Here is a 12,123-nt window from a genome sequence, read left to right on the forward strand (position 1 = left end):
ATTATTCCTTTCTTCTGCCTAAACTCAGTTCACGGTCACTTCCTCCAGGAAGCCCTCCCTGATGTCCCTGCCTGGGGCCCATTCCCTCTCCTGTGTCCTGCTTATTGACATCCACAGTCACTGGGCTGTTCATCTTCCCCCTCTGGATGCTGAGTTCTTTGTGAAAAGGAACAGTCTTAGTCACCATGCTACTCCAAGCTCCTCCACACAGCGGGTATTGACAACCATCTGTTGAATGAATAAGCGAATGAATGGATAAAGACACGATTGAGTTTGTTGTTCAGTATCACATGCACTTACTCTTTCACTCAATGAATAACTGAGCAGTTGAGAGCTAAAAGTTTCCAGTGAGCTGTGGTGGAGACTGCTGGCTGTCCAAAACTGCGCTTTCTGCCTTCCTTGCACTGCGTGAATGTGCTGTGTCGGGGGAGCAACCCCACCACGTACAGCTGTCTGGGGAGTGCGGCCTTTCCCACGGATTTGGTTCTGCACAAGTAAGAAATATCTATTATTTAGGTCATGGAGACTTGGTTTACCTGGCCAGCAGCTACTGGTGCCTTAAGTAGCACACAACCCCTCTAGTCAAGGACTGTGTCTCCTGGCTGATGTTCCTGCAGGTGGTGCTGGGGAAAGCCACTCTCCTGCCTCTCCTTTCTTGGAAGAGGTGAGGTTGGAGGGCAGTTTTGTTGGTGTGCTCTCACTTTGTTATAGCCTAGGTCAGGGCTTCTCAGCCCTTAATGGGCATATAAATGACCTGGGGTCTGGTTAAAGCACAGGTTCTGATCTACTGGGAATGGGTGGAGCCCAAGATTTGGCAGTTCTAAGAAGCCCCCAGATGGTACCCATGTTGCCTGTAGATAGACCACACTTTGAGGAGCAGGAATGTAAGACACGAGGTGAGAGCTACTAACACCTGTTAAAAAGAGAAAATGTCTCTTATAAGCATGACGGCCAGGCTGGATCAGTTGGGGCCTTTACTCTGGGTGTTATGGGGTAAAACTGCATTTCTAGCAAGTTTTAAGGTGATGGTCCAGTAACCACACGTTGAGAGCCACTGGCTTCACAGCTAAAGGCAGGCTCTTGGGAGCCGTTTCCGCTGGCTTTGAAAGCCAGCCCTGTTACTCATCAGCTGTGCAGACCTAAGCAAAGTCCTTAACTTCCTGGTGCCTCAATTTCCTCATCAGTTAAATGGAGATGACACTATAATCATATCTACCTCATACAGTGGCTGTAAGCTTTACATTATCATAGGGAAAGTGTGTGCCTGGCACAGGATGGCTTTCTATTACTGTTACATGATTAGTGTGGGAGGGTGAGCTTCAGAGAGACAAAGACTTGGTTCTAATCCCTGCTCATGTACCTACCAACAAATTACTTTACCTGTCTAAGCTTTACTGCCTCTATTTGTTAAGGAAATAAAAAGACTTGCTTCATAGGGACGCTGTGGGGATTAAATGGGAAAATGCTTATGAAGCATTGCATGATGAAAATCTAGCTGCTGCTAAAATTAATAACAGCAAGCCTGACCACAGGCAGATGTAAGCACGTCCTGCCTTCCCATTCTGAGGCAGGCCATCAGCTAGAGCTCCTCTTCTGCAACATCTCTAGTCGGCTCCGAAGCTGGGGGTTCAGGCTGGCCTTATGGCGTGCTGTGAGTGCAGGCTTGCCCCCCTGCTTCCAGCTCTGCTCCAGAGGTTTTCCTTTGTGCCAGCATCTTTGGGTTTCTGGATCGCCCTTTCAGTGCCTGTGTCCAATTCATTTCTCTTGCCAGCTGGTGGGGATAACTTTGTGAACTCACTGGCCCAGAAACTCCTGTCCTCACTCCGCATGACGAAACGACTTCTCTAGAAGAGTGAGTTTCCTCTGCTCCTCCCCAGGGCCACCTCACTGGGCTCTTACCTCCTTCTCCCCATCTTTATAAGTCCACTTGGATGAGCCTGCTTTCTAAGTCACACCCCACACACAACCTTTCTTCAGCAGAAAAGCCATCCATATGCTAGAAATCTTGTCGAGCTTTCAGAACCTTCCAGAATTCTGACATCCTAGAAGAGAGAACAGCAGGCTGTTCTGGAGCTGAAATGTAACTTTAAATGTCCATCGTTATCACTGGGTCTCTGCCTGGCATGTTTTCTTTGCCAGCAGGCTCCGTGGTCATGTAGGTGTGCTTGTATCTGAATGGAGCAGCCTTCAACTTCATGTCTTCCAGATGGACTGGCTCTTTTTTTTGCAACTCACCCTACTTACCCTTCCTGTGTGCCTTAGGGGTATGTAGTGGGTTCTGTAAAATGCTATGGAGAAGTGAGTTTATAGGGCAAATATCTGACCCAAAGCCCACCCACTCACACAGGTATCTCCTTGCAACCTGGACCATGCTAGTCTCTGGGTACAAAATAAGCAAAACTGTTTCCTGAGCAGATATTGCAAATGCTCCAAGAGACTCCAGGGTCTCTTTACCTTAGCAGAGCAGTGTGGTCTCATCAGACCAGACTCAGGAGGCACAAATTTGATTTTTAGCTTTTCTGAAAACTCCTCTTGTGATATTAGACATAATTATAATTGTAGCACTCAGATATCGAACACCTGCTCCGGGCCAGGTACCATGATTGTTGCTTGATCTGTGGTTCTCACAATAGCCCTGCAAGGTAGGTATTGTTATCTCCATTTCAGAGAGGAAAAAACTGAGGTGAGTAGATTAATAGGTAGTAAGTGGTTTGGATCCAGAGGTACCTGAACACCAAACAGGGCTCTATCCAACACCAGGCATGTTCTTTCCTAGCTTCATTTTTCTCACCCATAAAAAGACAGGTTTGAATAGTGTATGGTTACCTTTTGCCTCTGGGTAAATCCTTCCTTGGTGGCCCACAGAGCGTCTGTGGGACCATGAGCCTCTGAGTCCAACTGTAGACTATCAGGAGAAGGACAGAGAGAGAGAGAGAGAGGGAGATGCTACTTGTTTTGTCATGTCAGTTTTCCAAAGCAGGGTAGCATGAAGCCCTATGTAGGGCTGTTTTCTAGCTTCCCTTTTACAAATGAAGTTGAAGAAAGTAAAGTTAATCAAGCAACTCAGCTACGACCAGGAATGCAGCAGGAAGTAATCAAGTCTGGGACTGTGGGATGGTTGCCATGACATTCCAAAGCATGCACCATGATCACGGTGTATGAATATGTCCTCCCTTGATGGATGGCGGGTTCCCTCTCTTTTCTTGTAAGCAAATGTGATAACAATATTAAGCAATTACAAGTAATGTCCCCCAGCTGCTTCTCCACTGGCTCTGAAGTATTATTTTAGATCTGCCAAAATAACTGGAAACCTATTAACAAGGAAGGGGGAGCATGTACCTCTACCTTCCAAAGACAAAAGAGCTTCTTTACAGGACATTTAAAAGACATAGCCACCCTGCCAAACAGCCTAAGGCTTATGAAGGTCCAGTTGCATTTTGAAGAAGGTAGCTGGATGAACTCTTTAGACATGCAACGATTAGAGGCACAATCAGGTGTGAGGGGAGCTGATGAGGTGGGCATTTTGTTGGCTCCAAGGTTAGACTGTAACTTTTCCACTCAAGTGTATCTATCTGATCTTCACAAAGCTGCAGCCTAGCCAAATCCAGCAAGTGATGACCCACCACTTACTCGGGACAAAACAATACTGTGCTGTAGGGAATGCAATCACACACACACAGCCATGCACATGCACTCATCTCCTGACATCTCAGAGCTCTCATGTTGGCCCAAAGGAGGAAGTGCAAACATTAGTAAACAAGGATTGACAAACAGGACAACAGAGGACACAACCCAGTACAATGGAAACAAACAAGAAGCAGAGATAAATTCTGACTCACTTTAATTCATGGAACTGATTATGGAACATTGTAATGAAGTCTAGTCTGGGTGATATTCATTTGATTCAGTGATTTTCATCCCAGTGGCTGGAACCTCCACTCCACCCACCCAGTAGTCAAACTGGGAAACAAGGCGTCTTCCTCGAGACACCTTCTCTCTCATTCCTCATGTCCCCAAACATCACCAAGTCATGTTCACTTTTACCTACTAAATCTCTCCCCACTTTTCCCAGTTCCATTAGCACTACACTGACGACAAGGTGACTACCAGCATTAGCCAGAGGCAACAGTAGTCTTATTTACCGACAAGAATATGACCTTCTGAGGCTTAGAACCTCACCCCCCGCCGTTCTGAGAGAAATCTTCTGCATACGTGAATGTTTTATTGCCCTTGTCTAGCTTGGATTAACACATAGTCTACAGGCACACACCTGATCATCTACATTTGCTCTCTTACAACACTAAACTATGTTTTCTACCTTTATCTTGTATCTACCTACCACTTCAGCATTTTATTAAAAATAATAATAATAAAGAGAGAAATGTGGTATACACATATAAATCAAGTATAAAAATCAAATGAGTATTCATATTTGAACTGACTGTTTATAGTTCATAATGCATGAGCAAAACCGAAGGTTTCTGTGATGACTGCCCTTGTACTGTTCACTATGTAACTTATTCATTATGTAAGAATTTGTTCTACATGTAAAAACTTGTTTGTTATGCCTCAGAAGATTGGAGACTGACAAAAATTAGGCTTGGGGTGGATTAATGATTGTGCATTGAGCATTGACTCCCCTATACAGAATTTTATTGTTGTTAACAACCATTTGATCAATAAATATGAGAGATGCTCTCACAAAAAAAAAAAAAAAGTACACATTTCCAATGGTAAAATAATAAGTAACCGGGATGTAATGAATATAGTCAAGATATTGTAACAGCTTGGTATGGTGATAGCTGGTACCTAGAATTGTCATGTATATAAATGTTGAATCACTATGTTGTACACCTGAAACTAATGTAATGTAATACTGTGTGTCAACTACCCTTCAATAAAAAATAATTATCTACAAAAAAAAAAAAAAAAAAAGAATATGACCTTCCCTTCAGTCCTTCAGTCTGCTTGGGTGGCGGGTGGCTTAGACCATGGGCCACTCCCAGGACATAACAGTTGCCAGAGAAAGGCCACAAGGTAGCAGAATAATCAGAATCTTCTCTTGGAACAGCAGGGTGAGTGGACACCTAAACTAAATAGGGGTTTTGTAGGAAAGAGAAAGAACAGAATGCTTTTGGGGAAGAAACCAATAGTAATTTACCCCTGGGAAAAGGCACCACAGGATAATAAATCATAACTAGTAATTTGCCATATTACATATTTACTGTGGTGCTTGAAAAATTCTTAGGCACCACACAAAACTATTACTTATTCATTAGATATGTATTTTAGTGGCAGACACTCAACAACAATACAGAGTTCCTTCCTTCACTGAGCTTGCAGTCTAAGAGGGAGGCCTGACATTCATGACTGGATCATGTAATGAATGCAAGTGCAGCCCTGCCATGAGGAGGCCCACAGGCACTATAGGAGCCTTGGGAAGAGGAGCTGACATCATGAGGGAGTCAGAAAGGCTCCCTGAAAAGGTGGCACTTGAGGTGAGATTGGAAGGGTAGCTAGGCAGGGGGTGGGGAGAGCATTCAGCCTGCAGTGAAGTTGACCCATGAGGACGGCAGGGTGGAGAGGCAGGAAACGCTAGTCCAGAAGTTATCGTTGAGTTGCTCGATCTACCAGCGATGGCTCTGACCTGACCTCTGGGCTTCTTGTTCTGGGAGGTCATAATTTCCTTTTGTTTAAGCTAGTTTGAGTTGGGGTCCATTACTCACAACCAGAGGCAAAACAATAGACACTGAGCTCACCATCCTGGGAGGTAGATAGGAGGCATCACCACACTTTGGGGGAAGAAGCTAAAGATGGAAAATAGATCGCACACCCTCATAAGAGGCCCTGTTGTGTGAGGCTGAGGATGGCTTCTGGAGCCAGACTTACCAGGTTCATTTCTGGCTTGGTGACTGTGTGTTCACTGAGCCTCAATTTTCTCATCTGTAAAATAGGATAATGATAGTATCTGCCTCTGCCTCCAAGACCCTTAACAATCAGACCAACTGCCTACCATGTCAGCCTTTGAACTCAAGACCCTCTTTCCTGTGTCTCTGCTATATCCCAGTTGGATCGCTCACAGCTCCCTCAACATGCTCTCATTTTTCAGCTCCATGCCTTTGATCAAGGCATTTTTCTCTCCCCAGAATAACTCTGGGCAATCATGGGCAATCACCTACTGAAATCAAACCATCCTCCAAAAATCGGTTCAAATTCCATTTCATAAAGCCTTCCTCAATTTCCCCTTAGCCATCTTTACTTTCTCTGAGCTCATTTCTATATATGTTGGGCTATCTTTCCTATCACTTCTTATCTTTGGCTTTCTTCTACGTTTACAGGCACATGCAATTCTCCCCCTACTCAAATGTCAAGTTACTGAGGACAAACACCATTTGCATAGACATTGTGTCCCACCAATCCCACTCAGACTTGATGCAAATTTTGCTGTTTTTCCCCTATGAAGGTAAAATAAATTTGCTGGTTTGTACATGGTTATGCATATTATAGCTGAGCACATCTAGGATCTTAGGTTTTCTGCCTCCCAACTCAGTGTCCCATTCGTTACTGCAGACCAGTTTTGTGATGAGAAAATGCATGTGGTGACTCTAGATGGTAAAGCATCATATGCGTATTAATGACTGCCAAGCTCATCATCACTACCACCATTACTGTCACCATCATCACTGCTCTCTGGCCTCACATTATCTCCAGGGTGACCCAGGGCTCTTCTGACCTCATTTAACCTTTTCTGCTCTAGTTCCTCATCTTTGGACTGTGAGAGTCAGATAAGATCATGAATGTGAAAAAGTGTCTGTTCATGAACAGAAGGTACACTGCTTGGTTTCTAATTGAGAAAATATGCTTCATTTGCAAGCTTTCATATCACCAGGCCAGGTCTGCTCCAGTACCATGGTCTCTGCTCCCCTCCACTGTCCTCTAAGACCTGCACCTTGCCTGATATGGATGGACCTTCTCATGGAGAACAGCTTCATCCCAACAGCCTTGATTCTCTTTTCCACCATTGTGCGTGGTAGTGAAGCATTTTATTATAGCACATCTACTTAGTAATTAAAGGAACCAAAGTATAGCAACACTTTTTTCTTTGATCATTTTCTGATTTAAATCAGGAAACACAAAAACAGTTCTTCTGAGATCTTCAGGGTTGCTTACTGATTAAGAGTCACCAGTAATTTGTAACAGTACCATTATTATTCCTAGATATATGTAAACTATTAGAATACAATTTAGAACCTGAAATTTAAAAAGTAGCTTGAGGTCACAGAGAGGATCAGTGTCACAGTGGAAGTACCCCTCAGGACAGAAGCCTGACTTTGGGTAGTGCTCAGCTAGGAAGGAAAAAGCCCGGTGGTCCACCTGCTGGGAAGAAGACCAGTCCCTGGAAACAGAGGCATCTGCAGACCACCCACCTGGGAAGGAGGGTAATTTCTGATACGGCTGCTAGCAGGGCCATGCAGGGACCACCCTGAGCAATTAATCCTGTGTGCTACTGCTGAACATGTTCCTATCCCCCCATATTTCAGGGCTCCTGGGAAATATCTGAAATGTAATAGAGGAAGTCTTACTTTGCATGATATTAACAGCTTTAATTAACATTAAACAGCAAGAAGTCAGTGGATGACATTTGAAGTTGGCAAATCTCTTTGCCCATGTGCTGCCAGATTCTTCATTTTGCGGGCACCTGGAGCTGGCTTTCCATGGCTGAAGCCTTAGCGGGTGTTCTGTCTAGCTCCCTGCCTGCTGCAGCATGTGCATTGATTCTCATGGTCCCTGAGGTCGTCCTCCCTGCCAGCCTCCCTAGGCTATGGTCCTACCACTGCATGCAGGCTGCCTTGGTGCCTGCAGACCCACCTTGCTTGCTCTGCAACCCCAGGTTTCCTCTCCCCTGAGCCCCTGGTGACTGTCACAGATGGAGCACCTTTCCTTCTGCTGTCACCACCCCCCAGATGTCTCCCATTCATGTCTCCACCATATCCAGAGACCATCTGTCCTCCATCAAACTGGAGCCCTTCCTCTGTGGCATTTACTACTGTTAGATTCTTCTGTTTGCTCTTTTGGGTTTACTAGGTTTGTCCCTAAACAGCAGTGCCATGTGGTGTTGGGTGTGATCTGACCCACAATGCATGCTGTGCTTTCTCAATCACATTTGATAATCACACACCTAAGTACTGTATACAAGCTGCCTACACGGGCATAAGCATTGCTGCCTACTGCAAGCAGACATCTGTAAATATGTTATTTGACATAGGAAACAAGGCTTTATACATTTATCTCAAAACTCCTAACCTCCAGCTCCCAGTAGGCCCTGAGATCTTTTACCCTGGGATCAAACTTCCATAATTTCTAAATTCTCCAGCGGACATTCAACTTATAGTTCACATCAGAGCTCAAGCTTCAGGTGAGTGAATGTAGCCAGGCAGAACACAGCCTCTTTGGTTTGTGTGACTGGTACCTGAGAAACAAGCACAGGCCTGCCATTCTCTTAGAAAAGGTTAGCTGCCCCAGAGGGAGTTAAAATCTCATGTACCATCTCCAGTCCTATAATCAGGCCTGTTATACCATAAATACCTAACTGCAGCATTGTACTAAACAATTTAACCACACAAATCACCAAATTATACTTTAGCTAGAACAAAGGAAACAATGAATAGCAGAATTCAGTAATCTCTCCTCTAATTATGCCACACCCAAAATACCAGGATAGTTGAACCACCATTTCTGGGCAGAGAGAAGCACTGGGAAGTCTCTGGAGTGGATCAAAGGTAGAAGATGGGGCGAGAGCCTTCTGGGTGTTCAGCTAGTCAGACCAAGTGACTGACTGTCCCCAGTCGCGCTGCTCTTTCCTGTGTTTGCTGTCTCTCCAGACCACCATGGCTTAGTACTCAGCCTTGGTGATGAAACCCAGTTAAGGGTGACTTTTGTGGAAACTGTTAGAGAGGACACAGATCCAAACCATGAACAAAACAGACAGCATGACTTAGTTAGGTGTCTGTGGCTCAGCTGTGTGGCTGTTCTGCCTCCCATCACCCTCATAGGAGGCTTTCCTATGACGTTTCTCATCCACTTGTCTTGTCAGTCCATTATGCCCCAAATTGACCAATGGGGCAAAAAGCTCAAACTCACAGTCAGGTGTGAGTTCCCAGAGAGCCACACTTTCAAGTTGTCAACCAACCAGACTGAGAACTACTGTGGGAAAAGGAGAACAGATAGAGTGTGCTGTGGATAGGGGAAGTTGCCAAGGGCTCCCAGGAGCAGGTGGCAGGCAGCATGTACCTCATAGTACCTGTGACCTTGCTGAGGCTGTTGCCAATGGACACTGTTTGCTATGAGCCTCCCCACAGACACCTGGGAAATTTGTGAGGCTCTCATCATGGAAAGGAGGGAGGACAAAAGCAGAGACGGCTGGTGCTATGGACTGAACATATATGTCCCCTCCAATTCATATGCTAAAGTCCCACTTCCCAATGTGATGGTATTTGGAAGTGAGGCCTTTGGAGGATGGTTAGGGTTGGCTGAGGTCATGAGGGTGGGACTCCCATGATGGGATTAGTGCCCTTATCAAGAGGAGACACCAATTTGCCCTCCTTGTTCTCTCTCTCCTTGTATGCAGACACCAAAGGAGTGCTGTGAAGACATCATGAGAAGACAGACTTCTGCAAACCAGGAGGAGAGCTCTCACCAGACACTGAATCTGCCCACACCTTGATCATGGATCTCCCAGCTTCCTGAACTGTGGGAAATAAGTGTTTTTTAAGCCATATATGCTATGATAACTTGTTACAGCAGCCCGAGCTGATGGAGAAAGCTGGGTTTTGAGGCTTCCCCATCCTCCATTCATCTCCTCTAAAACCTTCCATTTGATGTTAGGAGTCTTCCTTGCACATGGCAGGTAGGCAGACAGTGGCTGTCTAGGTGAGTGGAGGTGTAGAACACCCCACAGCTATAATGGGGCTCAGATGCAGGCCGAGCTATGAGAGGACCTATTTATGGGAAAGTACAAGAGTGAACCATCACTGGCTTAGTCTTGCCCTTGGTGAGTCACACTATGGATGAAGGGAAACTACTTTTATCCTGCCGTAGGCATGGCCTGGCCCCACTGTGACCTAGTAAACAGAATTTGAGCTCCTATCATGGTTTCAAGTAGATTTGATGAGGATTTCCTTGTACCACTGAAATTCTAAAGGTGGGCAGCCATTCTAGTTATCTAATTTATGAAGAGCTCATTCTATTTTATCACTGGGTCCTGATCAATAAGATAAGAATAAGAAGGGAGAGAAAACACTGAAATAAGCCAGGCAGAGAAAGACAAGTACCATGATTTTCCTCATTTGTGGAGTATAATAATGAAGCAAAACTGAAGGAACAAAACAGCAGCAGACTCACAGACTCCAAGAAGGGACTAGCGGTTACCAAAGGGGAGGGGTGGGGGAGGGTGGGTGGGGAGGGAGGGAGAGGGGGATTGTGGGGTATCATGATTGGTGCACATGGTGTGTGTGGGAGTCACAGGGAAGACAGTGTAGCTCAGGGAAGACAAATAGGGACTCTGGGGCATCTTACTACACTGATAGACAGTGACTGCAATGGGGTGTTGGGGGGACTCGATAATAAGGGCGAATGTAATAACCACATTGTTTTTCTTGTGAAACCTTCATAAGAGTGTAAGTCAATGATACCTTAAGAGTCAAGAGTCAAGAGATGAATTCTAAAAAATAATAATAATAATAAAATAAAAATAAAAAAAGAAGGGAGAGAAAAATCAGTGGAATTTGAGAAACTTAATTATCATTGAACTTCAGAAGATTTGGTTGTGGCGGGAAGAGCACTACTGACCAGTGATTTTACCTTAGTGCACGAGGACCTAATTGATGTTCAGTCAGCAGGGAGAGACAATGTCTTGCAAAGGGGTCCTTGGGATATTGCTATTTTGGGCCAGGCAAATACTAGTTTGTGAAAGCTTGTAGGCTTTACATATAAAGTTGGCATATGAAAATTGCGTAAATAATGAAACAGTCTGATTTAGGTGCCAAAGCAATGTCTGAGACTGTAAAAGAGAGGTGGGCATTTGGCCATGTCTTCCAAGCATTCATGGGTCCCTCAAGCCTGGGCAGCACAGCCCCAATATGGTTGGCTATCTCATCGAGAATAGGACTATGGACCATCCAGGGAGAGCCTGATGGCCATGGCTGGGGACAGCCTGAGTCAGCAAGGCCTCTCAAGTTCCCTGGTGGCTGCTGAAGCCTGGCTAGCAGACCTCTCTGGCTGGAAGGACCCAGCTCCCTGTAGCCTCTTTCCCCTGTGTGCTGTATCCCACATGGAAAGCTGGGCATGATAAACCTTTACTACCCCATTTGTCTAGAATCTGCCCCTTTTTCCCCCACTAACTTGGAGAATGGGAGATGGCTTTAAATATGCTTACTCTCTGCCCATATCTTATGATTCTGTATTCCCTGAATAAAAGTCCATCATTTAGAGACAAGGGCCTCTTTCTCCACCTTTGGAATTAAAAGTTAGTCCCACAGAGGACAAACTCAGGTGAGAAAATGGAGAGTTTATAAGGAGTATGTAATGATGGACAGAGAGAGGGGAAAATGAGGTGAAGCCTGTAAAGCCTGTTTCTCTTTAGCATTCTATATGACCTGTGTCTGTCCTATTTGCTGTGACTACTAGTAAAGTCAGAGCCACTTCTGTGATCTTTCTTGATAATTTCTACAGGACTTCTGGCAAATGTTTCTGCAGACTAACAATCTTGGGCTTCCTTTTATCATTTTCCCTTTGTGTTGTTTTGTTCCTTTCCTGTTGTGAAGCATGTTTTTTGCAAGATATCTTGAAATATTTTTGGAATGAGATTTGAGCATGAATAGATGGGTGGATGGATGGATGGACAATCAGACATGATAGATAAGGGAGGCGGAGATCGTGATGGCAATAGGCAGTGTGGGGGGAAATGCACACTACCCTATCTGACTGTTAACAAGGGAGATAAAAGGAAAACAGAAGGATTGCTGAGCATGAGGACTCAACTACAGTTAGAAGAAACACGTCACAAATTCCATCAAGGCAGGGCTGAGAACACCATTTCTTTTTCAACTATGTAAAAGGTAAATC

The 12,123-nt window shown here is 44.9% G+C and overlaps 1 protein-coding gene across 2 annotated transcripts in view; it reads right to left on the reverse strand.

Annotated features, from left to right (window-relative positions):
• Positions 1 to 12,123, reverse strand: part of FRMD4A (FERM domain containing 4A) — a 573,879-nt gene that overhangs the window by 388,782 nt on the left and 172,974 nt on the right. The window lies entirely within an intron of this gene.

This window comes from Manis pentadactyla, chromosome 3 (genome assembly GCF_030020395.1).
Source record: "Manis pentadactyla isolate mManPen7 chromosome 3, mManPen7.hap1, whole genome shotgun sequence".
Taxonomy (NCBI): Eukaryota; Metazoa; Chordata; class Mammalia; order Pholidota; family Manidae; genus Manis; species Manis pentadactyla.